Source organism: Schistocerca gregaria, chromosome 1, assembly GCF_023897955.1.
Source record: "Schistocerca gregaria isolate iqSchGreg1 chromosome 1, iqSchGreg1.2, whole genome shotgun sequence".
Lineage (NCBI taxonomy): Eukaryota > Metazoa > Arthropoda > Insecta > Orthoptera > Acrididae > Schistocerca > Schistocerca gregaria.
In genome coordinates, this window is record NC_064920.1 from 466,161,490 (window position 1) to 466,188,650 (window position 27,161).

Here is a 27,161-nt window from a genome sequence, read left to right on the forward strand (position 1 = left end):
TTTGGGTGGGTTTAGTGACATCTCTGAACAGTCAAAGGGACTGTGTCTGTGATACAATATCCACGGTGAAAGTCTGTCTTCAGGAGTTCTGGGAACCATGGTGGTGCAAAACATTTTTTGGTGTGTGTATTTGGCGAAGACAAATCATTCGATAAAAGTCCAGTCTGTTAGTCTTCCGAGGCGCAAAAGTCTTCCGAAGTAAGAGTGATTTCAGGTGTGCCACAGGGGAGTGTCGTAGGACCGTTGCTATTCACAATATACACAAATGACCTTGTGGATAACATCGGAAGTTCACTGAGGCTTCTTGCGGATGATGCTGTGGTATATCGAGAGGTTGTAACAATGGAAAATTGTACTGAGGAGGATCTGCAACGAATTGACATATGGTGCAGGGAATGGCAATTGAATCTCAATGTAGACAAGTGTAGTGTGCTGCGAGTACATAGAAAGAAAGATCCCTTATCATTTAGCTACAGTATAGCAGGTCAGCAACTGGAACCAGTTAATTCCATAAATTATCTGGGAGTAGGCATTAGGAGTGATTTAAAATGGAATGATCATATAAAGTTGATCGGCGGTAAAGCAGATGCCAGACTGAGATTCATTGGAAGAATCCTAAGGAAATGCAATCCGAAAACAAAGGAAGTAGGTTACAGTACGCTTGTTTGCCCACTGCTTGAATATTGCTCACAAGTGTGGGATCTGTACTAGATAGGGTTGATAGAAGAGATAAAGAAGATCCAACGGAGACGAGCGCACTTCGTTACAGGATCATTTAGTAATCGCGAAAGCATTACGGAGATGGCAGATAAACTCCAGTGTAAGACTCTGCAGGAGAGACGTTCAGTAGGTCGGCACGGGCTTTTGTTGAAGTTTCGAGAACATACCTACACCGAGGAGTCAAGCAGTATATTGGTCCCTCCTACGTATATCTCCAGAAGAGACCGTGAGGATAAAATCAGAGAGATTAGAGCCCACACAGAGGCATACCGACAATCTTTCTTTCCACAAACAATACAAGACTGGAATAGAATGGAGAACCGATAGAGGTACTCAAAGTGCCCTCTGCCACACACCGTCAATTGGCTTGCGGAGTATGGATGTATATGTAGATGTAGATGTAGACAAGATGTTCAACCCAGAGTCTCTGTGCCCACTGAAGAGAGACAACACATCGGGTTACGGCAGCCAGTGAGTGCTCCGGCTCACAGTACAGTCACGGCAGTACAGGACCATGATCTAAGCCCTTCCTGTTGGGTTGAAATACTCACGGCCCTCCTCCTCCTCGTTCTCATCCCCTTTGTCATTGAACACCAACTGGTTCAGGAGTGATTACATCTGGTGTTGCGGAATATTTTCACATACATAATTTGAAGATGTTACAGGGACTAACACAGACTCTAAAAAGATCGCAACACACTTGTGAAACCGTCCCTGAGACAGTCCGCGCTTTTGTGGTGAAATACTCTTGTCTTTGAGCACAAGCTGCTTCGGGAGTTACTAAATTCAATTGAATATGTCTCGAAATGCACTTTCAACAATATCAATGCACAGTATTTTTCTCCAATTTTGTGAAGTATACCACGCACTCGAACGTGGACTCTAAAAGGATCGCTGCCCACATGTGAAACCTCCCTTAAACACTTCACGCGCTTTTGTGGGAAACAGATCCAGAAACCAATATCAGTTACAATATCTGATCTTACACACTAAACAATCATATTTGGAAGCCGAAATAACTCTAAACAAGACGCTCACCAGTTTACGAGTTTGAGCTACTTTAAAGGCACTGCCCGAGAGAGAAAATTTTGATTTCAAGGTCTTGTACCGATACGCGGCACAAAATATCAAATCGTGGGACGACGAGTCACACACAAAACAAAGTAAAATGAAAATTGTAAAAAAAACTCTGAAAATGCGCGTTCAATTAGCCGTCATAACGGTAATTTATAATGAAATGAATTAATAATGATACATACTCTATAATATAACTGTATAGGATCTTTATGGTAATTAATTGTTCTTTTACTCGCTGGCGAAAGCAGCTAAAAAAGACCAGCGTTATTACCATAGAGTAAGTATTTCTGGAGTGCGCATGTTGTCAATATTAAACCAGGACTGTCACGTGTTTTGGGGACTTCGCTGTTCGTGTGTGCTTTCCGCAGCGTTTGTAGTTTATAATATCAAGAGTTTTTGTTGTATTTCACCGTTTGTTGATAGTGTAATAGCGATGGTGAATTACTGTTGTTGCTACGGATGCAAAGAAAAATATGTGAAAGGAGGAATAGTAACTTTTCAGGAGTACATACCATGTAGCTCTAATTGTAGTTATCATATTAGTAAGAAACACTGTGTACATTAAAAATTTCTAGATGCGTTACAATTAAGGCTTGAGCCTGTAGACCTATTTTTCAACGATTTTATGACTAAATAATAGATATTACGGCTCGTACAAAAGCTTACAATCGCTTCCTCTCGTAAATTTGCTAGTGAAACAGGAAAGGGAATGGTTAGTTGTTTCAGCAAATATTATCCTCCATGCATTTATCAGTGACTTGTCGATTATGTATATAGATTACTCAGTCTACTATTTATTTAATGAACAGTACGTAAAATGCGTTAAATAAATACTTCAAAGTGTCACAAGTGAGAAAAATTGTGCTTTAGGTCGCAAAAACGAGAAAATAAATAAGGAGAAACAGCAGAAAAAAAGGACGAATTAGCAGGGATATAATCGCTAATGTGTGGCAAATTCGGTGTTTTTCGGACACTTGCAAAAGTACTAGCGTACTGTCAAGTCGTTTTGCAAGACTATCACTGCAAAAATGTACGTCAGGCTTTGTAATACTATAAAGTGCCGTTTCATACCGAAAACTACCAAAAATCGAGTCCATCTGAACTGTCACACCTATCGCAAAGAAGCAGAATGCAATATCACTTGCCCTTAAAAGTTACGTAGCTGGTTTATTCCCGGTATCAAATGGATACTGTTAAAACGCCTGCGCAACATATATAAATAATCCACGACACTTACGAAAAGAATTCGTCTGTACTAGGGATGTAGTGACATTCTAAATATACAGGGCGTTATATGGACAAACACACGACGTCCCGTGAACACGTGACCAGGCCGGCAATGTATGTTAACAAAACAAAATCAGTTCTGCGCATGTGAATGCTCACTCCAGAGATATTTACTCTATGGTTATTACTCACTCTTTGTTCTAGTCTCGAAGCTAACGCACCCTACGGTGGGCATTTCGCATTTTAAGTTGTAAATTTTAAATAATATATGAGAATTTATGCTGATCTTGCATTTTTTCTTTCGTATGCCTAGTGATCTTCATATAGAAGTAAAAATAATATTTGGGAGGTTTTCAGTACGCTGGATAATTAACAATAACGGCCGAACAATCGACCATTCTTGGCAGTTATATTGCCTAGGACTAATTTCATTGCATTTAGTCATCAATGAACGCTTTAAAGAACTCACACTATAATTATTAAGAAAAAGAAAGTGAATATATTAATTTATGTCGTATTAAGATAAAAACTAAGAACATTCAGTTGAATTCAAACATCGGCCACTTCTCGGCAAGACGAAGATTATTAGTTTAAAAAAGGGAACTATTTTATTTCACTAAAAATTTTCTTTAAATTAAATTTAATTGCAGTAAAGATATCCTGCAGCAATATTTTAATAAGACAAAATACTGTCCCTGAGACTATATTTACGTTTTCTTTTGTCAGCATGGACGCTCCACGTAGATATCAGTTTTAACAAATTTTGAAAGCGCCTCGCGCAATCCTTTATTAACAAGGCAATGAGTTGCACTCTGTTAGATAAGCAGAGCTCAGACAACTGATTTATGAAAGTATGCATTCCGGCCCGTCATATTGTCATGATTCTTTCTTGTGTCCGCTCCGCCAAAGAAGTGCTCTATTAATGCTATTGCTGGGCGTAAATATCAGTAAAGTTAGGCGGTAAGGTTTTCTTACACACTTTTCGTCACATTCTTTGAATAAAGCGTAGGCGGTGTCCGGACTGACGCGGTAGCGGTGCAAACTGCTGTAGTACTCATCACTAAAGTTTCAGTTTCTAGAGAAATAATGTCCACTCTTTTTCTTTGGAATTGTACTGTGTAAGTGGTACTGCTATGCAAACGACATTGATGTGTGGCTGATATCGAGAACTACCGCGCAAATAGCATGATGTTCTGGAAAACCATAGTTACTACTATAAACAACTTTATTTCAAGCTACACGTTTCGATTGTCCGTAACTGTCAGTCTTCTTACAGTCAGCACACTTATTATACTATGCGCTTGACATTTCGCTGAAGTCCTCTTGTTGGCAAATAGTAGTCTGTGTCCTGTTTGGCTCTTTTTTCAGGAATCACCGTATTTCAGTCATGATATAGCTCTTCACTTCTTGCTGAAAGGCACATTAAGTAATCCATAAGGTACCGATTCATAAATGTAAAAATAACTGTTTCTGTCTGTCACCTTTTCATAGCAGAACCACTGAATCAAATTCGAGGAAGTTTGGTATGGAGATAGTCTGAACCTTGAGAGAGAACAAGATTACCTAAAAAAATAAATCAGTATTCAGAAGTTAAAATAGTCGATAACAGTGAATCAAGGCAGCAAAATCTTTGTTGTAATGCACTCTTTTACACTACATTGCGCTGGCGATAAGAGCTACGTCAAATTGGAAAGTACAAAAAGATAGATCTCAAAAAGACCTTAACTTTTATGGTTCACCCACAACAATTTTTGTCTTTTGATTGCACATGGCACAGCGAATAGGAAAGACATTACAAAAACGGTGAGTGTGGGAAAACCATAAAAGGTAAACATATATTCTTGTGGAATTTTTTGTGAAGATTTTTGAGATCTGTATCGTAGTGTTACATCATTTAACGTACCACATATCGATTAGGAAGGGTGTTGCTTTCGGCAAACTCTTTACTTTATATAGCATATTACCTTTAAACGGCTGAATAAGCTTCATAAAACACATATCACGACAATTCTTATTAAATTAGCCTTCAAATAAATAAAAAATCTGCACTGAAATCGATGCGTTCATGTTGGTGCTGCGATGCCATAGACAGACAAAAGTTATAAGACCTGACTTCGTGCGCTGAGATATAGGACGGGATGGTATACATCGCGAGCTGTGCTTCTCCGATACTTACTCATCGTAACAATGCTCCAGATGCACGAACGCAACCGCGAGTAAAAGATAATTGGATACATTGGATACATAAATAAACAGACACTATTAATAATCGATGGAATACTTTCGGAAATGCTTACAGGTGGTACTTTGTTTACGTAGCAGTGGACAGCTACGCTTCGAAGAGATCAACATATCTGATTTTCAGACACAACCTTTTCTCGAGCATTTGCTAAATTGAATCTCATTAAGTCTCCGTAGAACTGTCGCAAAACTTTAGTGATAAACATATAGATCGTGTTTCGCAAAGTGCTGAATCACACAAGGCGACCTCCCTTGTTTTGCAGTTTTCAAGAGAGAGCTACAAATTTGACAACAAATGAGCGAAAAAATGGTAAAACCTCCAGCAGAGGCCTATAAAAGACGAACAGCTCTACGAAATATTAGAATCTTCGTCCCATTGTTGCGAACATTTTCTGTGACAACCAACATAGTGGAAAGATATTTCTCAACATTACCCCATTGAAAGACATATCTTCTAAGAAGTATGACAGAAGATCGCTCAAATGGACTTGCACTGGGGCACTGATGCATACCCATCAAGTTATTGCATGGACGATGAATGCTGATGAAGTGATAGAGATCTCTTCTATAGGAAACGCAAGAGGAAATTTTCATTGCTTCATTGTAACAATGACTTGATTTGTAAAAAGAGAGGTTCTGGTATTGTGGTCCCACGAGAGGGATGGACGTAGTTTTTGAAAATTAGACTTCTTAAAACGTTATTTTATACTTTTATGAGCATTTTGTAAGTGAGGATACAGCATTTGCACTGACAAAAAATAACAGTCTAATGTGTACGAAAACCTTTACTAAGGTACATGTATACGTGAATCTCAAATATAAGATACTGAATGAGGGAAAAATGTTTTAACTTACATTTTATTTAACTGTACAATGCTTTGAAAAAATTCCGTTGTACGTTCCTCCTACTCTTCTCTCTCTCTCTCTCTCTCTCTCTCTCTCTCTCTCTCTCTCTCTCTCTCTCTCTCTCTCTCTCTCTCTCTCTCTCTCTCTTACTTGCTTGGTGTCCACGAAGGAGCTAAGATTCTAAGTACTTTGAAGGGTGAAACTGAGTCAGTGGTGGGCCATTCCACGTTAGAAAAAGTAGTGAATATGAAGCTACTGAAACACATTAGTAGAGAAGCCTCTAAAATAAGTACTGCAAATCCGCCTGAACAATTATGTAGAGGAAAAGCTAACTACTTTCCTCTGGGCACCATTTCACCATCTGAAAATGATATCTGGATCTCATAGGCGTGACATTATGCGAGAAGTAATGCGTACAGTTAAATAACTATTACATCAATAATCCCGAGTGACCATTCACAAAAGGACTCCCTCTCGTAGCGACGTCTACCAAATACCACCGGAGTAGACAACAATCCATTGGAACTACTGACGGCCTTGGGAGAGCCAGTCCTGACAGAACTCTACCATCTGGTGAGCAAGATGTATGAGACAGGCAAAATACCCTCACACTTCAAGAAGAATATAATAATTCCAATCCCAAAGAAAGCAGGTGTTGACAGATGTGAAAATTACTGAACTATCAGTTTAGTAAGTCATGGCTGCAAAATACTAACACGAATTATTGACAGACGAATCGAAAAACTGGTAGAGCCGACCTCTGGGAAGATCAGTTTGCATTCCATAGAAATGTTGGAACACGTGAGACAATACTGATCCTACGACTTATCTTAGAAGAAAGATTAAGGAAAGGCAAACCTACGTTTCTAGCATTTTTAGACCTAGAGAAAGCTTTTGACAATGTTGATTGGAATACTCTCTTTCAAATTCTGAAAGTGACAGGAGTAAAATACATGGAGCGAAAGGCTATTTACAATTTGTACAGAAACCATATGGCGGTTATAAGAGTCCAGAGGTATGAAAGGGAAGCAGTGGTTTGGAAGGGAGTGAGACAGGGTTGTAGCCTATCCCCGATGTTATTCAATCTGTATATTGAGCAAGCTATAAAGAAAACAAAAAAAATGTTTGGAGTAGGTATTAACGTCCATGGAGAAGAAATAAAAACGTTGAGGTTCGCCGATGACATTGTAATTCTGTCAGAGACAGCAGAGGACTTGGAAGAGCAGTTGAACGGAATGGACAGTGTCTTGAAAGGAGGATATAAGATGAACATCAACAAAAGCAAAACGAGGATAGTGGAAAGTAGTCGAATTAAGTCTGGTGATGCTGAGGGAATTAGATTAGGAAATGAGACACTTAAAGTAGTAAAGGAGTTTTGCTATTTTGGGAGAAAAATAACTGATGATGGTCGAAGTAGAGAGGATATAAAATGTAGACTGGCAATGGCAAGGAAAGCGTTTTGGAAGAAGAGAAATTTCTTAACATCAAGTATAGATTTAAGTGTCAGGAAGTCGTTTCTGAAAGTATTTGTATGAAGTGTAGCCATGTATGGAATTGAAACATGGACAATAAATAGTCTGGAGAAGAAGAGAATAGAAGCTTTAGAAATCTGGTGCTACAGAAGAATGCTGAAGATTGGATGGTTAGATCACATAACTAATGAGGAAGTATTGAATAGAATTGGGGAGAAGAGGAGCTTGTGGCACAACTTGACCTGAACAAGGGATCGGTTGGTAGGACATGTTCTGAGACATCGAGGGATCACCAATTTGGTATTGGAGGGCAGCGTGGAGGGTAAAAATCATAGAGAGAGACCAAGAGATGAATACAGTAAGCAGATTCAAAAGGATGTAGGCTGCAGTAGGTACTGGGAGATGAAGAAGCTTGCACAGGATAGAGTAGCATGGAGAGCTGCATCAAACCAGTCTCAGGACTGAAGACCACAACAACAACAACTTTTTCAAAGTCTTTGTATTACCACCATGAAGTAAAGTACAAAAGTTTGCTTTTTGGGCATATATTTCCGACAGTCCGACTCATACGGATGTGTTAGATAGATACTTAAACCAAATTGTAAATTGGTCGAAAATGTAGCTTTTAATTGCAACGAGAACGCACAAATGTTTCAGACTCTCCAGAAGAAAGCCACAAAAATGTTGTGTGTACAGTCATCCAGCTTTGCCTTAGAGAGAAATTTTAATTCTACAAGTTTCATTCTAAGTGCACCATGGTAACTTCTGGACCCGAACAATGTTGCTGTTCTTATCTTTCTTCGTAGCAACTCCAGTATCAGAGGAAATGAAGGAACGAATATGTTGTAAATGTTTTTCACATTATGTTTTGTTTTACGCTCTCTCTAAACCTATTGTCGGTTATTGTATCTTTTTGTCTTGTAGCTTTCATTTATGCAAGCTGTTCCAAAATTATTGTTGGTTTATTAACGCCAAATGAACGAATTTCTTTCTTTGTGAATTATTGTTGTATTGTAGAAATTATGTACATAAACTGACATAGGGCCGGGTGAGCGGTCTGCTGTACCATATGCCCTCCGTATCCGCATTCAGTGACGCGTGTTGGCTGAGGATGACACGGCGGTCGGTCGGTCCTGTTGGGCCTTCGTGGTCTGTTCGGTCGAATTCAGTTTTGAGACATTATGTTGGCAGTTTTATCGCACCTCAGTTCATCATGTTTTGAGGTTAGTCCAGTGACAATCGTTTGACATTAAAACGCTTGATTTAAATAATCCTTTGACATGAAATAGTACTGTGGACCCGGCGTAATGACATATTCAATTTTTCTTTAGCACGAATCAAAATGATTTGACATTACAATAATCTGCTTCTCAGTAAAATTAGATATTCAATGCATACTTTATGCAATCGCACCAACATTCAGACGTTTTGTTCTTATTTTTCTTTATTTGTTAGACCGAACAGAATAAGCAATGCTATTTTTGGGCAGGTTCAGGTACTGCCAAGTGCAGCACATGTCATTATACTAGTTAGTCAGTTTACCGATCGGTGCTGAATGTATTGAAATATAATTTACGTGTCTATGGTTCAAATAGCTCTGAGCATTATAGGACTTAATATCTATGGTCATCAGCCCCTAGAACTTAGAACTACTTAAACCTAACTAACCTAAGGACAACACACAACACCCAGCCATCACGAGGAAGAGAAAATACCTGACTCCGCCGGGAATTGAACCCAGGAACCCGGGCGCGGGAAGCGAGAACGCTACCGCACGACCTTTATGTGTCTAGTGACCGGAAATTCTATACGAATGCAACCCATCATTTTGTTTAAAATGAAGATATTTGAAGAATAAACAAATGTATCTAACCAGATGTATTAGCAGCCGTGTGTGTACGTTTTAGTAACAAATAAAATTTCAAGAAATTGGTTCTAATATATTGTCGACCATTTATTTCGCATACTCAGTGTAAAATGAATTTCTTTTAACAAAGAAAAATATTTGGTCTTATCAGTTTCGTGTTAGATGGTTTTCACGGTGTATAGGGCAATCCCTCACTGAGAGCTGGTAATAGTACGCCTAGAGCGTTAGAGGTTTGTGCGCACTGCGGGATGTGTATTTGATAGGTATGTCACGGCGGGTCACCGTGCAGTACTCTGTGTGATACATGTGTATTATCCTGTCTTAATGGCCATTTGCGTAAGTTGAAACGATTCTCATAATCGTTTCCATGCAGATGCTGATGGAAAGAGGTGTGATATAGATGGAGCCTATGTCGATGGAGAATGCATAGGACACTTGTCTGACTCATGCCACTTCCTCGTGCGACTGTGTTGGAGCTAAGGTGCATATCAACTGCAGCAGCAGCAAAAATAATTAATTTCCCCTCCCTCTTGTCGTCGCTTGCTTCCTTCTGTTACCTTGTCTACGTAATACGCAACTAGAGATATGGTGGCTAAGGAGGGGAAGAAATCCAGTGTGCACTCCATGTTCATTCCGGATGGAGTCATTCCTGATGTGGAAAGCGTCTTTCCGGATGCCATGAAGACCACAGGGTGCAGCCAGTTGCAGGTGGCGGCATATGTCGGCACTAATGACGTGTGTCGCTTTGGATCTGAGGAAATTCTCTCTGGATTCCAGCGGTTATCTGATTTGGTGGAGGCTTCCGGTCTTGCTTACGAGATGAAGGCAGAGCTTACCATCTGCAGCATCGTTGACAGAACCGACTGCGGACCTTTGGTGCAGAGTCGGGTGGAGGGTCTGAATCAGAGGCTCAGACGGTGTTGTGACCGTGTTGGCTGCAGATTGCTTGACTTGCGCCATAGGGTGGTGGGGTTTTGGGTTCCACTGAATAGGTCAAGAGTTCATTACACTCAGCTGGCGGCTACACGGGTAGCGGAGGCTGTGTGGTGTGGACTGGGCAGTTTTTTAGGTTAGAAGGCCTCGGGAAAGTACAGGGTGGGCTGCAATCTCAAAGGGTGCTTGGCAAATACAGGACGTGCTTGGATCAAAGAACAGTCGGAACTGTCGTTGTAAATTGTTGTAGCTGTGCTGGGAAAGTCCCTGAGCTTCAAGCGCTAATAGAAAGCACAGAAGCTGAAATCGTTATAGGTACAGAAAGCTGGCTAAAGCCTGAAATAAGTTGTGCAGAAATTTTTACGAAGTCTCAGACGGTGTTCAGGAAAGATAGATTAGGCAGAATTGGTGGTGGAGTGTTTGTGTCTGTCAGTAGTGGTTTATCTTGTAGTGAAGTCGAAGTAGATACTCCATGCAAATTGGTATGGGTGGACTTAACAGCCGAACTAAGTTAATAATTGGCTCCTTCTACCGACCCCCAGACTCTGATGATATAATTGTTGAACAGTTCAGAGAAAATTTGAGTCTCATAACAAATAAATACCCCACTCATACGGTTATAGTTGGTAGGGACTTCAACCTTCTCTCGATATGTTGGCAAAAATACTTGTTCAAAACCGGTGGTAGGCAGAAAACATCTTCCGAGATTGCTCTAAGTGCTTTCTCCGAAAATTATTTCGAGCAGTTAGTCCACGAACCCACACGAATTGTAAATGGTTGCGAAAACACACTTGATCTCTTAGCCACAAACAATCCAGGGCTAATAGAGAGCAACATGACTGATACAGGGATTAGTGATCACAAGGTCGTTGTAGCTAGGCTCAATACCGTTTCTTCCAAATCCACCAGAAACAAAGGCAAAATTATTTTGTATAAAAAAGCGGATACAGTGACACTAGAAGCCTTCCTAAGACACGATCTCCATTCCTTCCGAACTGACTATGCAAATATAGACGAGATGTGGCTCAAATTCAAAGATATAGTAGCAACAGCAATTGAGAGATTCATACCTCATAAGTTGGTAAGAGATGGAACTAATCCCCCATGGTACACAAAACAGGTCCGAACGCTGTTGCAGAGGCAACGGAAAAAGCATGCGAAGTTCAGAAGAACGCGAAATCCCGAAGATTGGCTAAAATTTACAGATGCGCGAAATTTGGCACGGACTTCAATACGAGATGCCTTTAATAAGTTCCACAACGAAACATTGTCACGAAATTTGGTAGAAAATCCGAAGAAATTCTGGTCGTATGTAAAGTACACAAGCGGCAAGACGCAGTCAATACCTTCGCTGCGCAGTGCGGATGGTACTGTTACCGACGACTGTGCCGCTAAAGCAGAGTTATTGAACGCAGTTTTCCGAAATTAATTCACCAGGGAAGACGTATGGAATAATACAGAATTTGGAACACGAACAGTTGCTAGCTGAAGTAGATATCTTAGGGGTTGCGAAGCAACTCAAATCGCTTGATACGGGCAAGTCTTCAGGTCCAGATTGTATACCGATTAGGTTCCTTTCAGATTACACAGATACAATAGCTCCCTATTTAGCGATCATATACAACGGCTCGCTCACCGATAGATCTGTACCTACAGATTGGAAAATTGCGCAGGTCACACCAGTGATTAAGAAGGGTAGTAGGAGTAATCCATTGAACTACAGACCTATATCATTGACATCGTTTTGCAGTAGGGTTTTGGAGCATATATTGTATTCAAACATTATGAATCATCTCGAAGGGAACGATCTATTGATACGTAATCAGCATGGTTTCAGAAAACATCGTTCTTGTGCAATGCAGGTAGCTCTTTATTAGCACGAAGTAATGGCCGCTATCGACAGGGGATCTCAAGTTGATTCCGTATTTCTAGATTTCCAGAAAGCTCTTGACACCGTTCCTCACAAGCAACTTCTCGTCAAGCTGCCGGCCTATGGGGTATCGTCTCAGTTGTGCGATTGGATTCGTGATTTCCTGTCAGGAAGGTCGCAGTTCGTAGTCTAATAGACGGCAAATTATCGAGTAAAATTGAAGTGATATCAGGTGTTCTCAGGGAAGCGTCCTGGGACCTCTGCTGTTCCTGATCTATATAAATGACCTGTGTGACAATTTGAGCAGTTTGAGAGGCACCTACATGCCTTGCTCATACTGTGGCATCAAGCAGTCAGGCCTGCAAGACGATTGGTCTGCCAAGCGAGTGGATTCATTCTTATTTAGTACTCACAATTAAGTTACAAATTATTGTCCTGTTTGAATATTACGCAGCGGAAACGCACATCTGACTATTAGTAATTTACAAAACTCTGACTGTTCACTATGCACTGGCAGTACCACATGTTATTTCTTATTTAATGGCTTTGATCAACACGTGGCCATCACACTGAATATGAATGGCGGACACATTATAAATTCTGGATATCATGACAACATACAATTCGAAGGAAAAGGCCACCAATCTTTTTCTTTTCAATATCTTATTTATTCCGATAAATTCTATAACCTAAACACACAAATTCTATAACCTACAACAATAACACATGAGAAATTCCACCCAGTGGGCATGGCTTTACATTGGTGATGCTCTATCTTATGGTCTCCTAATTATTTAATGCTACAGTGCACTTTCTGGATAGGATGGTGGATCTTTTTCTATATCACACACTTCGAATCTCACACCCATCATTACGAAAATTTCCTCGAGACCGAGCGGTACAAAAAGGAACATGGATAACCCACTGCCTCTGAAACTATCTTGTTACTCTCCCATGCCAACCACACATACTGAAATTTCGTGAAACACATCACACTGGGAACATACAATACAAAGAATAGTCACAACGTTATAATCACATCACTTTCAGCTTTCCCACTTTAATTAGTATTTATCCCAGTTTCACACGACACTGCCCCACTTCGTAAATTTTCTTTCCTACAATGAACTCTGCAGGATATATGCATGTCTTCCTGTGCAATGCAAGCCAAGTGGCGTTCCCAGATAGACGGCTGACTCCCCTTGCTTCTCTCTCAGAGTATTATAGAATCAAGCGTCACATGGAAACATAACACACAAGGTAATATTAAGAACATATTCATCACACACGCGTGTCCTCAACTGATACCATGGACAAGTACTTCTGTTTATCCTTTGTCTCATACACAGATTGGGACTCACACAGTACTCACCACATGGAAGTAGTCGTCTCTAACTTCAAGTCCTGCACATGCTATTTCTTAAATATTTCCAAATTATAGTACACACACTAGTAATTCAGCTTAACTTAGCACTTGAAAGTCTTTCAACTTATTGCTACATGTGGTTTCATTGTGACCGTTGGTCACTTCCGAAGATTACTACGATCCCCTTAATATTACCTGCCTGACATTTAATTCTCCCCACAAAAGTTCCTGAAATAGAGAAATTATTATTCCATACTACTCTTCAGTATTTCACATGCATACCATGTCTCCATTCTTTTGTTTTTACTGAGCACACCTAAGACATGTCTTACCAACACTAGATCCAGCAGCAGAGTGCTGAAACATGGTCATTCTTCAGGTCATCTCGCACTGCCGTCGAGGTGGGGGAAGACCATACTACCTATTGGTCAGCCACATTTTAGGTGCTCAAAGCTCCGGTAAATTTCATCTCTTTGGTTCCACCAAAGGTGACCAAAACATCGTCTCAAAGATGATCATATATTCACATTCAATATCTGCGGTTAACAGATGACCATACATTCATTCATTTCACAGATCTCACCAAACTGGATGTAGGGATTTATTTTGTGGGAGTGCACATGTGATCAATTAAAAAAATAAATTGTCATTCTTTCCCACAATGGTATCCGGCTTCGCTGTATTAATTGAAATTGAGTTATTATTAGAAAAAATATGTTGTACTGACAAGAATAACGAAGAATGTTGTACCGATTTTCAATGTCATGCGGTACTGTACCCTTTCACCACCGGCTACCCAATGCAGGAAAAAGTGGCACGGTACTATCCTTGCAATGCGACGGTAGTTCCGAACATTTTTTTTTAAGAAAGCTGTATTATAACAAACGTAGCAAGTCATTATAATAACCAAGAGGAGCCCCTGGTGACCTCAAATAGATGACCAAATGCTGTTACCTTCCCATGTTATTGACACAGTTCTTGTATTATTGTACTCTCCACAATCCGGAGTACCCTACACATATAAATTTACAACAATCCAAATGACAAATAAAACATTACATCATACAAATAAAAAATAATGTTGAGATAAAAATTTGCTTAGTTACTGTGATCTTCGTTATTTTTATGAGTAATGCAAACTTCAATAATTCTATAACAAATAAAGAAAATACTAATTGTACTCATAAAATTTTAAATAGCTCACCGCCCAAACACAGAGCAAGTAATCTGACATTCATAAATTGCGGGGTAAAATACTTTACACAGCAAAGTCTAAATACGAAATAAAATCAACAAAAGTAAAACATTGCGTTCACTAGTTACATGTAGAATGTCAGGCTCCATACCATTACTCTAAAATATACATCAAACCTACAGAGAAATAAAACTGAGAAGAAAAACAATGAGATATACCAGAAGTTACATACTGGTTACGTAACATAGTTCATCATGTCATACCTCATTAACTATCATCACTTAAGCAATTGCCACCACTACTCGACTGTGAGTTTAACCTTATCCTTGTCCACCAGTACAAATACCTGCTGCTGAGTTAGTCAGTCCATCAACTTTGATCAATACACACAATAAATAGTTAGCAATAAGAGCTTGAATCCAGCAGTAGCTCTCGTATCTTATTCTACTGCTCATTTCTCTGTTGTTACACATTTAGACGACAAGAACTTGCATTTCGACTAGCCTTCGTTACACTTTAATGTGAAATATCACCACTGTGATAATGCAAATAAGTGGCTTCAGTCAACACACCAACAAGATTATTACTGTCCACGACGTCAAAATGCATCAGTTAATTCTGATATTTGTTGTGCAATGCAAACTATTGTCCCCTGTGACAACCTTACTGATCAATGCAACAAGAGCCGCTACATTATTATTGCGACACTGGCTAATAATTAAAGCATCCTTATGCTAAATATTCTAAGAAACATGCTACGTGAACTTGATAACCCAGAATAAACAAAAAAAACTAACTATTCTAAACACATATGTTAATGAAATACAATTACGTTTGCTGTCCCTTCAGGAATGAAACATATAAAAAAATTACACAATTAGAAGTACAAATACATTATTCCCTATCTTGCGAGTCACACAGAATCATTTCATTCTGTGATTTTCTTGGAGTCAAAAAGTTGCTGATAGTTTTCCTAGAAACACTGTCTCAATGTCAAAGCTCTCCCATGGTTACCTGGACGAAAGTCTTTAAGTCACTCAAATCAGCATTTTGAACACGCACTGAACAGTAAAGTGTATCTCACATTAATCACAAATGTCATAGTCAATCTCAGAGTACCATCCACACGAATCTGGTCGTCCAGAAATGGCCCTGCAACTACTATTATCCACGGTCCTGCCCTTTCAGTTCATGGTGTAATTAAAAGTCTTAAGTTCCAACAAACAGCACTTATTCCCGCACCAATTAAAGAAATGTCTGCTACTACAAATGCAAATGTCAATGTCCCACTTTAGTTTCTTGTGTTCAAACAATAATTAGTCACCATATGACAACTGTCCTCTTTAAGTATAACAAGCATCCCACTGTCAATTTACAAAGCACACTTAACAAGTCACTGCCAAAAGTGGATCCCACCGTTCACTGGCTAAGACAAAACAAAACAATTGTCCTCTATGCTAAAGACAAAATCTTTTCCACCATTCACACCGTGGAAACACCGGTCCTTCACTTTCCAACTTATTGAGACACACGAGCAGTCATCTTGTTTCACGGCTCCACAGACCAGTACTAGTTAATAGTTGTTGTTAAAAAATGCCCGCTGGACTCTGCCACGCGTCATTCATTCTGCCGTCGTGCAGCCGCCGCGTGAGCCGTTTAGCAGAAAAAAACCACCCGCTATTGCCTCCGCGGGATACTGCCTCCAGTCGTAAGGGTGGTGCAACTTATGAATGGCAGCCAGTGGTAGGAGTGTGTCGCCCCAGGCCGTTGACCTGTTGTAGCGGGCGCATGGAATGTACCCCGACCGACAGTAGAGTGGGGAGTGCAGCGGCTTTGTCACCTCTCCCATGGCGACGTGCCTCCCACTAGCGGTATGGGCGCGTTCTGCGCAGCACATCAGCGCTACGACATCCAATCAGTCAGACCCTTCCGTGCATCTCGCAGCATTACAGACAAAAGGATATTCTTACAGTATTTAAATACTCATTGATTACATGTATGATCTATTAGATACATTGGTAATAAAAGAATCTTTGTTCTAAAACACATAAAATCATACACCCTAGTTTTCTACACATACAACATCAACATTTATCCCTCTTCTGTATACAGCCCACACTTGTGATATTGATTGTACCTGTCGTCCCTCAAACAAAACATGAAAGTGTCAAAAAAAGGAATAAGAAACAATCTATACAGCTCACAATTACAATATCAAATAGTAGACTACTTTATCATCCTATCACAGTGAATATATTAGAAACTGTTGATTCTAAAACTACAATATATGATGAATCTTTGTGCTTGTGACAGACTGAAATTAATACCCCTTGAAAGTGTTCTAACAAAAAAATAAGAAACAATCTAACAGCTCACAATTACCTACCACATGATGTTAAATAGTGAACTACTTTAACATCCTAACACAATAAACATTTTAGAAACTGATGACTCTAAATCTACAACATACAATGCACCTTTGTGCTTCTGACAGACTGAAATTAGTATCTCTTTACATATTTTACCTTTTATTACATATAACAACATTTCTAGGACATGTATGTGAAACGTCCCCTTAGAACAATTATACATTGCTGTGCTTAAACTGACACACAATATTTTTAGCGCAACATAATCTGACTTTCAGTAATCCCTACAAGAGAATGCCCCTGACTAAATTAACGTATACGTTTGCGAGGTGCTGGGGTTAGCATTGTATTTAAAACTAAATTCTTCTAGAATCTTCATACATAAACGATGCTCTAAGCCCCCCTTTTCTAACTCCGAATTTTGCTGTTGCACATGGACTAAAAAGAAACGCGAACTGACTGTAAACGACCCTGCAAGTGGAGTAGGAAAGAGTTTGGCACCTTCAATAATTTACTTTGATATATAAGTTAAATAAAGGAAAGTTTCATTAACGTAGTGAGAAATGAAACGGTTACTCTACGGATTAACAGAATGAAAGTTCTGTCCAAAATAAAAACATGATTTATTATGACTAAAATCAAAATAATAAACAAAACACATGAAATATTTAGCATACATCAAATTGGCTCAGATTGGATACTCAAATGAATACTGTTAAGGTGAAGTTGTTCCTTAATTAGACTGTGACATTGATGACGAAGTGGTATGTGGAGCCAATTCCTTTCAACTCAAAACTTAAGAGAAACACACAGCCAACTCAACATTAATTGCTGCTACAGTAGTGAGAACTCAGACAATGAACACCCATGACAGAACAAAGTTAGAAAAAGACGAACAGGCGCCCTCTGCTGAGCTCTGATTATCACCTAGGAAAATCCCTATCTGCCGGTGCTGCGGACATAAATTACCAAACTGTCTTCTTAACTGCAAGAACACGATCTGGCGTACCGGAGGCGATAGCTGGTTGCTTCGACGTCCCGTCGTTTTGATGATAATGTCGCGAGTATAGCCCGAAACAAATTCTCCTTGTCTGGTTGTTCCAGACTAAAGACTTACAAATGCACCTCTGTGGGAGACGAAGAAGGCTCGCCACACAATCAGTAACGGTACGGTGATTGATTTTAACAAGCGAAGACACACAGTAACTGCGATACAGTCAACTTTAGCCAAAACTGCTCAAGAAAGACAACATAGGCCGCTTGTACACAGAACGCTCAATTGCCAACTGTACTCGGAAAGTTACGTTGCAGTCGAAACTTCAGCAACTTCGTCAAACAGTTACAATTAAATAAAAGTATGTTAGGCAGCCAAAGGAAGGCAGGCTGTCCAGAGCAGCGAGAGCTCAGTCTTGTAACCTACTCCGACCGAAAGGCGAGAGCCGACTACCACAACAGCACCCATACAAACCGAACACAGAACTTTCCCACCTCCAGTCTTACAAATTTCAAAACTCCACAATCTCTCACCCCACATCCACCACTGCTGGAGGCTCACCTCCAACTGCGCAACGCAATGCGCTGTTAACAGCCAACTGACCAACACTACAATGGCAGACAACAATGCAAACTAGCCACAGACTGCACACAGCACAGCCAGTAATTTTCATGCAGAGCATTACATGGTGCTACCATTAAAAAAACCTAAACAGCCTACTTACATAGACCATATGCTCCCCACAAAAATTTTACAAATTGTTTTGGGCAGTGGCCAATACAGATTTGAAAAAAAAAATCATAATTACAATTACAATGAAATCAAATGCACACACCTATCGATACAATGTTGGTCAAAAGCTAAAATTTTCTCACAGTCCATTAAGACAGTCCTGCATACATCACAGGAAAATTGCAGTGTTTTTCTCAAAGTCTGAGCAGTAAAAGAGAATGCACACGGAAGTAGTGGATTTCCATGCAGTCTTGAAGAAGTAGTGTGGTCCTTCCTACAGAAAGACAGTGCTGACACTTGACATGCAGACAGGTAATGGGCCACAACAGACCAAACCCACAGCAGAGTCAGTTGAAGTTTTGAAGAATATTGGTAGGTAGGTCCTCACAGAAGAGATCTACTGCAGTCCTTGTAGAAATAATTCTATTGGTGAGTCATCAAAGGTGTAGACCCACTGTAGTCCTTGTAGAGATGGCTAGCAGTCAACTGTTGCGACTGTGCAGGTGCACAATCACCATCGAAGAGTCTTGCGGAGAATATAGCAAGTCCATAAACCACCACTTGTGCATGTACAAAGTTTTTGGAATTGTCCTCAGGACCAGCAATGCTGTTAATCAGTCCCTTGCTGAATTATTAACACAAGTCCAAACACTATTAGTCCCTACTTCTAACATATTGTCTATATACTATGACCAATAGAAACGTGTGCAGTGAAATGTAACTTACAAGTTACTTAATTTGATGAATTGGCGTCAATTACAATTTTATAACATAAGAATACAATAACAAAGGTACAAAATACATCATTCAAAACATAATACAGATAACATTTGTAGTAATACAGGCTTTACAAAACAATAGAAATAAACATATACATCAGTGTTACAGGAATTATGATATAAGTAAATACATAAAAGATTAGAATAACTTTTGAAACATCAACTTCAGACATGAGCATTAAAACAAAACAGCATAAATAATGTCTAAACATCTTTACAAAGTAAATAACATATTATAAGAAAAACTCTACAACTTAACTCTCATCAGATAAACACATAAAGACAGGAAGAACACAAATACCCAAGGGTACACAAACACCTAGTGGGATAACACAAGGAAAGGACAGAGTTTGTTTTACTGCAGTATTTTGCAAACAAAACTTTCTTTACTTTTCAGAGAACTCCCTTCATTCTTCATTATTTCCAAAAAGTCCTATCTATACCTGCTTTCTGTACTTTTTTCGTATAACTTCTCAATGCATTTCTTCCAATTCATCACAACTCATTCGCTTATATAGTCTACCCCCTGTTAAGCTAACTTAAATCTACTGAGCTCAGATGCATAAACTAAGAGATGAGGCAGTGCAGCAGCACAAAACAATTAATACAAACAGCAATGACAAAAATGCAAATTGGCAAAGCAAGCAGCAGTAAATGTAATAACTTATATCTAAACATGACAAAGCTCAAGCAGAAAAAATATTACAGTAAAAATGGCCATGTTTAATACCTATGTCACATCTTAACACTCGAGTGATGCATCACGAGAACTTACTCTAGCAGACAAGTTACCAAATCGTAAAAAAATTATTTATGCAGTTCCTGTGAAGGGAAATGATTATTTGTGCTCTCTTTTCTAAGAAAGTATATCATAAACATATTATTTACTGGGTCTGTAGACAGCAAACAGTGATATTACGCTCCTGGAAATTGAAATAAGAACACCGTGAATTCATTGTCCCAGGAAGGGGAAACTTTATTGACACATTCCTGGGGTCAGATACATCATGTGATCACACTGACAGAACCACAGGCACAGAGACACAGGCAACAGAGCATGCACAATGTCGGCACTAGTACAGTGTATATCCACCTTTCGCAGCAATGCAGGTTGCTATTTTCCCATGGAGACGATCGTAGAGATGCTGGATGTAGTCCTGTGGAACGGCTTGCCATGCCATTTCCACCTGGCGCCTCAGTTGGACCAGCGTTCGTGCTGGACGTGCAGACCTCGTGAGACGACGCTTCATCCAGTCCCTAACATGCTCAATGGGGGACAGATCCGGAGATCTTCCTGGCCAGGGTAGTTCACCTACACCTTCTAGAGCACGTTGGGTGGCACGGGATACATGCGGACGTGCGTTGTCCTGTTGGAACAGCAAGTTCCCTTGCCGGTCTAGGAATGGTAGAACGATGGGTTCGATGACGGTTTGGATGTACCGTGCACTATTCAGTGTCCCCTCGATGATCACCAGAGGTGTACGGCCAGTGTAGGAGATCGCTCCCCACACCATGATGCCGGGTGTTGGCCCTGTGTGCCTCGGTCGAATGCAGTCCTGATTGTGGCGCTCACCTGCACGGCGCCAAACACGCATACGACCATCATTGGCACCAAGGCAGAAGCGACTCTCATCGCTGAAGACGACACGTCTCCATTCGTCCCCCCATTCACGGCTGTTGCGACACCACTGGAGGCGGGCTGCACGATGTTGGGGCGTGAGCGGAAGACTGCCTAACGGTGTGCGGGACCGTAGCCCAGCTTCATGGAGACGGTTGCGAGTGGTCCTCGCCGATACCCCAGGAGCAACAGTGTCCCTACTTTGCTGGGAAGTGGCGGTGCGGTCCCCTATGGCACTGCGTAGGATAATACGGTATTGGCGTGCATCGATGCGTCGCTGCAGTCCGGTCCCAGGTCGACAGGCACGTGCACCTTCCGCCGACCACTGGCGACAACATCGATGTACTGTGGAGACCTCACACCTCACGTGTTGAGCAATTCGGCGGTACGTCCACCCGGCATCCCGCATGCCCACTATACGCCCTCGCTCAAAGTCCGTCAACTGCACATACGGTTCACGTCCACGCTGTCGCGGCATGCTACCAGTGTTAAAGACTGCGATGGAGCTCCATATGACATGGCAAACTGGCTGACACTGACGGCGGCGGTGCACAAATGCTGCGTAGGTAGCGCCATTCGACGGCCAACACCGCGGTTCCTGGAGTGTCCGCTGTGCCGTGCGTGTGATCATTGCTTGTACAGCCCTCTCGCAGTGTCAGGAGCAAGTATGGTGGGTCTGACACACCGGTGTCAATGTGTTCTTTTTTCCATTTCCAGGAGTGTAGTACATCTATTACATTTTATTTTAACTAATGCTGCAGTGCAAATAGAAACTAGATATTAAACAAAATGAGCAATCTCTCAAATAGAAAGACAATAGATGTAAAATGTTTCTCATCATTTCATTAGGCATTTTAGTAAATATCGTAAATGAAGGGCTCCAGAATGTAATCCTATGTTTTCAAGTTTGAGCGTGTCATATTTGCGATGCTTTCGACAAAGCAATAGCGAGGATAATTGCCTCTTTTTTTCTCCACCTAATGGCTTTCTTTTGTCAGACGACTATCTCTCAGCTGGGCGCCCAAAACGCATTATGTCAAGGTCACTTGGCTTTCTTAGCAAAATATTTACGACAGCAGTTTCCGCTACAGTGACAGTCTCATATAAAAAAATTTCACAGGTCAAAAATTTGCGTTACAAATCTGTAGAAACAAAATCCTATAAATATAACAGTGCCCAAAGCATTTTTGTCAGCATTGTGAAACATTCCACATGTACACACATTTCATAACTCTTAAAGTACAATTCTTGGTTTCCAACTTCCGTTTCCACAAATCTGAGTCCTTAACCGCTTCTTATTATTCCTTACCATATTACACATATAGATATTCGTCGACACTTCTTCAATATTTCATCATAAGAAATATGTAGCATAATCAAATTCCTCATATACGGTAGCATCATCTTATTGATCATAAACATATCTCAACAGCATAATACAAATCGTCATCGCAATAATATCTTAACATTTCAGTCAATTCTCAAAATCGTTGTAGCTTCCCTGCAATAATTTCAAAACCTAAAAAAAATTCTCTGCTCATTTCAATAGTGTCATCTACCTCAAACCTATTTTAAAAATCATGATCCCATACCAAATACATCATTCAAAGCTCTCATAGTATCACAATGGTTCCGAAAAAATATGAACAGTTCACAAAGTACAGACAAAATACAGTTTCATAAGTGTGAAGTTATCCAACTGTGTAATTAAGTAAAAAATCTGTCGCTGATGTAGTAAAATAAATATTTGTCTCTCACAGTTAAAAGATCACATAGCAGTGTATTCTGTGTTAGAGAATTATGGTACCGATGTGTAAAGCTGTATAAGCAAATACCATATTAGCTAGGGCTCCTTGTGCTTGCCACACACCTGGTACACAAAGTAAGCGTGTACCCCCCTGAGGATTAATGTAATTATACCCTCAGGTGTTACAGACTACAGCAATGGAATGAAATGTATCATGGAAAACCTTTGTATCATTGTACTTCAAATATATTTAAAAATAATTGTTTTAAGTACAAAATTAATCACTCAAATACGTGTATTGTAGCGCTAAACTGTGCGTCTTCTTGTAAATTAATCTCTGTGGAAGTGTCGTAGTTATCGTCCTCCGAAAGCTAAGTTCTGCAAAAGTCAATGTAATTACCTCATAATAAACAAAAGTGAAATGCTTTGCGTAGTGATATCTTAGTTGTTACGCTTATAGCCGTGGTGAAGAAAGTACTGTGCTGTAACGTATTGTTGTGCTACAGAAAAGGCTGCCTCATTGTAGCTATACCACAAAAGTTACTACTAAAACATGTTTTTCTTTCCAGAATAATACAGAAAAACTGTGCAGATATAAAACAGATACACCGCGAAGGCAATAATGTAAATTGTGACACTCATTAGTAGCGTCGTGATATAGTCATATAGCTGTCAAATAAATAAACCACTGTGTCATCTGGTATCTCTCAGAAAGCACTTTAAATCCATAATGTTTTTTCAAGTAAACCAAAATGTTGCAGTAAAAACTCATTAGCATTGCTGTTATATGTTCTAAGTATGTAAGCCTGATAGACGTTATGTAATCGTGCAACTAAGCAAGAATGTATACATACAATAACACTGTGTCGTCTGTTCACTATAACAATGCACTCATAAATACTGTCTAAATAAATTCTCTAAGTTCTAGACTGGATAGTTAACTTCAAAACATTGTTGCATGTTAAAAGATTCCAAGTCTGACAAAGCATACTCGTAACGTGAAATGAAAAATTTTACGGCAAAGACTAAGTTATAAAGCAGATTATCTTTCAATAAACGGTTTTACTTGTGAAATTTGGTGCAATCTTTTACTCTTCCTAGTGGACAGAGTTTAAACTTCAAAGCAATTATCATGTTGTATACGTCGGTAAGGAATGCTAAAATTTTTCTCTAGGTTAGCGTCTATGTTATTTTTCGATGAGCCAGCCAGCGCACGTGCCTGCCTGTGGTTCGAGTCATTGTCTGTCTCTTTGTTGGCGCGTCGTTATTGGGATTAGAAGACCTAACTTCTACAAATTCACCTTCACAAGAAGGCCCTGCCCTGTGTGAAGCTCGCCAGCTCTGATGGAATTCAGGTCGCCCTGTGGTGTTGCTGCTGTGAATTAGGTCAGTTAAGACTCTAGACCTCATGGTGAAACGTCCCCTTAGAAAAATTATACATGGCTGTGCATAAACTGACACACAATATTTTTAGCGCAACGCAGTCTGGCTTTCAGTAATCCCTACAAGAGAATGCCCCTGACTAAATTAACCTATACGTTTCACAAATCACTTACCTCACAAAAATCTTCGTTACTCGAACTACTGCATTACATCGAGCGCTACTACTGCCAGCTAAATAAAAGATTCAAACTACGGAAGGCACTAACTACTGACAGGCACAGTTAGCAAATGAAAGATTTTGATAGAGAACAAACAATGTATTTACCTCAATAGTGTTCAAAAGTCATAAGATATATAGCAGTTAATGACATCCAGTCTTACAAATTTCAAAACTCCGCCATCTCTCTCCGCACATCTACTACTGCTCGCGGCTCACCTCCAACTGCGCAACGCAATGCGCTGTTAACAGCCAACTGACCAACACTACAATGGCAGACAACAATGCAAACTAGCCACAGACTGCATACAGCACAGCCAGTGATTTTCATGCAGAGCATTACATGGTGCTACCATAAAAAAAAAATAAACAGCCTACTTACATAGCCCACATGCTCCCCACTAAAATTTTACAAATTGTTTTGGGCAGTGGCCGATACAGATTTGAAAAAAAAATCATAATTACAATTACAATGAAATCAAATTCACACACTTATCGATACAATGTTGGTCAAAAGCTAAAATTTTCTCACAGTCCATTAAGTCAGTCCTGCGTTCATCACAGGAAAATTGCAGTGTTTTTCTCAAAGTCTGAGCAGTAAAAGAGAATGCACACGGAAGTAGTGGATTTCCATATAGTCTTGAAGAAGTAGTGTTGTCCTTCCAACAGAAAGACAGTGCTGACTCTTGACATGCAGACAGGTAATGGGCCACAGCAGACCAAACCCAGAGCAGAGTCAGTCGAAGTTTTGAAGAATATTGGTAGGTAGGTCCTCACAGAGCAGATCTACTGCAGTCCTTGTAGAAATAATTCTATTGGTGAGTCATCAAAGGTGTAGACCCACTGTAGTCCTTGTAGAGATGGCTAGCAGTCAACTGTTGCGACTGTGCAGGTGCACAATCACCATCGAAGAGTCTTGCGGAGAATATAGCAAGTCCATAAACCACCACTTGTGCATGTACAAAGTTTTTGGAATTGTCCTCAGGACCAGCAATGCTGTTAATCAGTCCCTTGCTGAATTATTAACACAAGTCCAAACACTATTAGTCCCTACTTCTAACATATTGTCCATATACTATGACTTTTATTACATATAACAACATTTCTTGGGCATGTATGCACCATCCGCATGATATCAGATCCTGAGCTGCCATCGTGGTTCATCCAAATCAATCAATAAAGCACAATAATGTTTTAGTTATGGATCGGTAGCATCCCCTCTACAGGAGTGTGCGCATTGATCACACAACTCTACGACTCTCACTCAACTGACATCACATTTTCCTTATCATTAATTCCATTAATACACCAACAGAATAGCACTAGAAGTCAGCTAACCTTAACACCACAACACTCACGTCAACATACCACGCCTTTGCTCGCTTATACTCAACCACATGACACATGGAGTTGTTTCAGAGATAGCATTCCAGTCTCCGATTACGTCGTTTCACTCTGGCACCTCTCTCCATTGTCTTACCTCTGCATTCACTTTACCGATTATTCATCCTGCTAAATATCACTTTAGAATTGCGACATTTCATCTAAGAACAAAAAATACACAAATTATTCATCCTGCAAAATAACTGTACACATTCTTTGTACCGTTTTGATTAGTTATACTGGTACCAGGCTCCTACAACAACAACAAAAATTATTTTTTTCATATTGCAACTGTTATGGTAAGAATTAGATTTACACTTATATTACATCAGTATTCCACAACGTTCACCATCTGGATCTCATGCTCCCTTAATGTCCTTTCACGTTCTGCAGTTGTCCTCATCTCTTCATTCGTATTTCGGCTCTCCGTCCGTCCATTACTCCATCATTTCCTGGTCTTCCTTCGCCATTCGCATCAATCTCGATTGCAGCATACACAGGCCTCTCTGTAACATACATCTAAGACATCTCCACATTATTAATTCTACTCACCTTTATTTACCACTGTTTCATGACGTAGAATCTCTCTTTATTAATCACACTGCTTCACGTCGCTTCTCTCCTTAAATATCACCTTTATCGACTACTATTCAACACGTCGCTTCTCTCAATATCTACCATCTTTATCCACTCATTAATCATCACGTCGTTTCTGCTTGATCCTTATTCATATGACAAAAAATACGTACATACACCACTCTGTCGACTTCTGTTCATGACTGATTCAACCAGCCTATTCCGTCATACTTCCTGACATCTCGCCTGCAAATTCTTATGTTCGATTTGACCCTGCACAACGTTACACACCACAAATAAATACACAGACTATCTACCATAAATTGCCTACTTTCGATCTATCCTTAACTTTTCCATAATTTGATGTTAGAAATGTGATGAAGGCCACGCAATTGTTTTCCCTTGATCGTCTCAATCAGTACAGCATTTTCCCGGACAATCCGCCGCACTCTGAATGGTCCACTGTACACAGTAAGGAATTTGCTAGTTAGGAATCTGTGCTGACATGAGAATTAAATGTGTGCAGAGAATAGACAAGCTGGGAGAAAG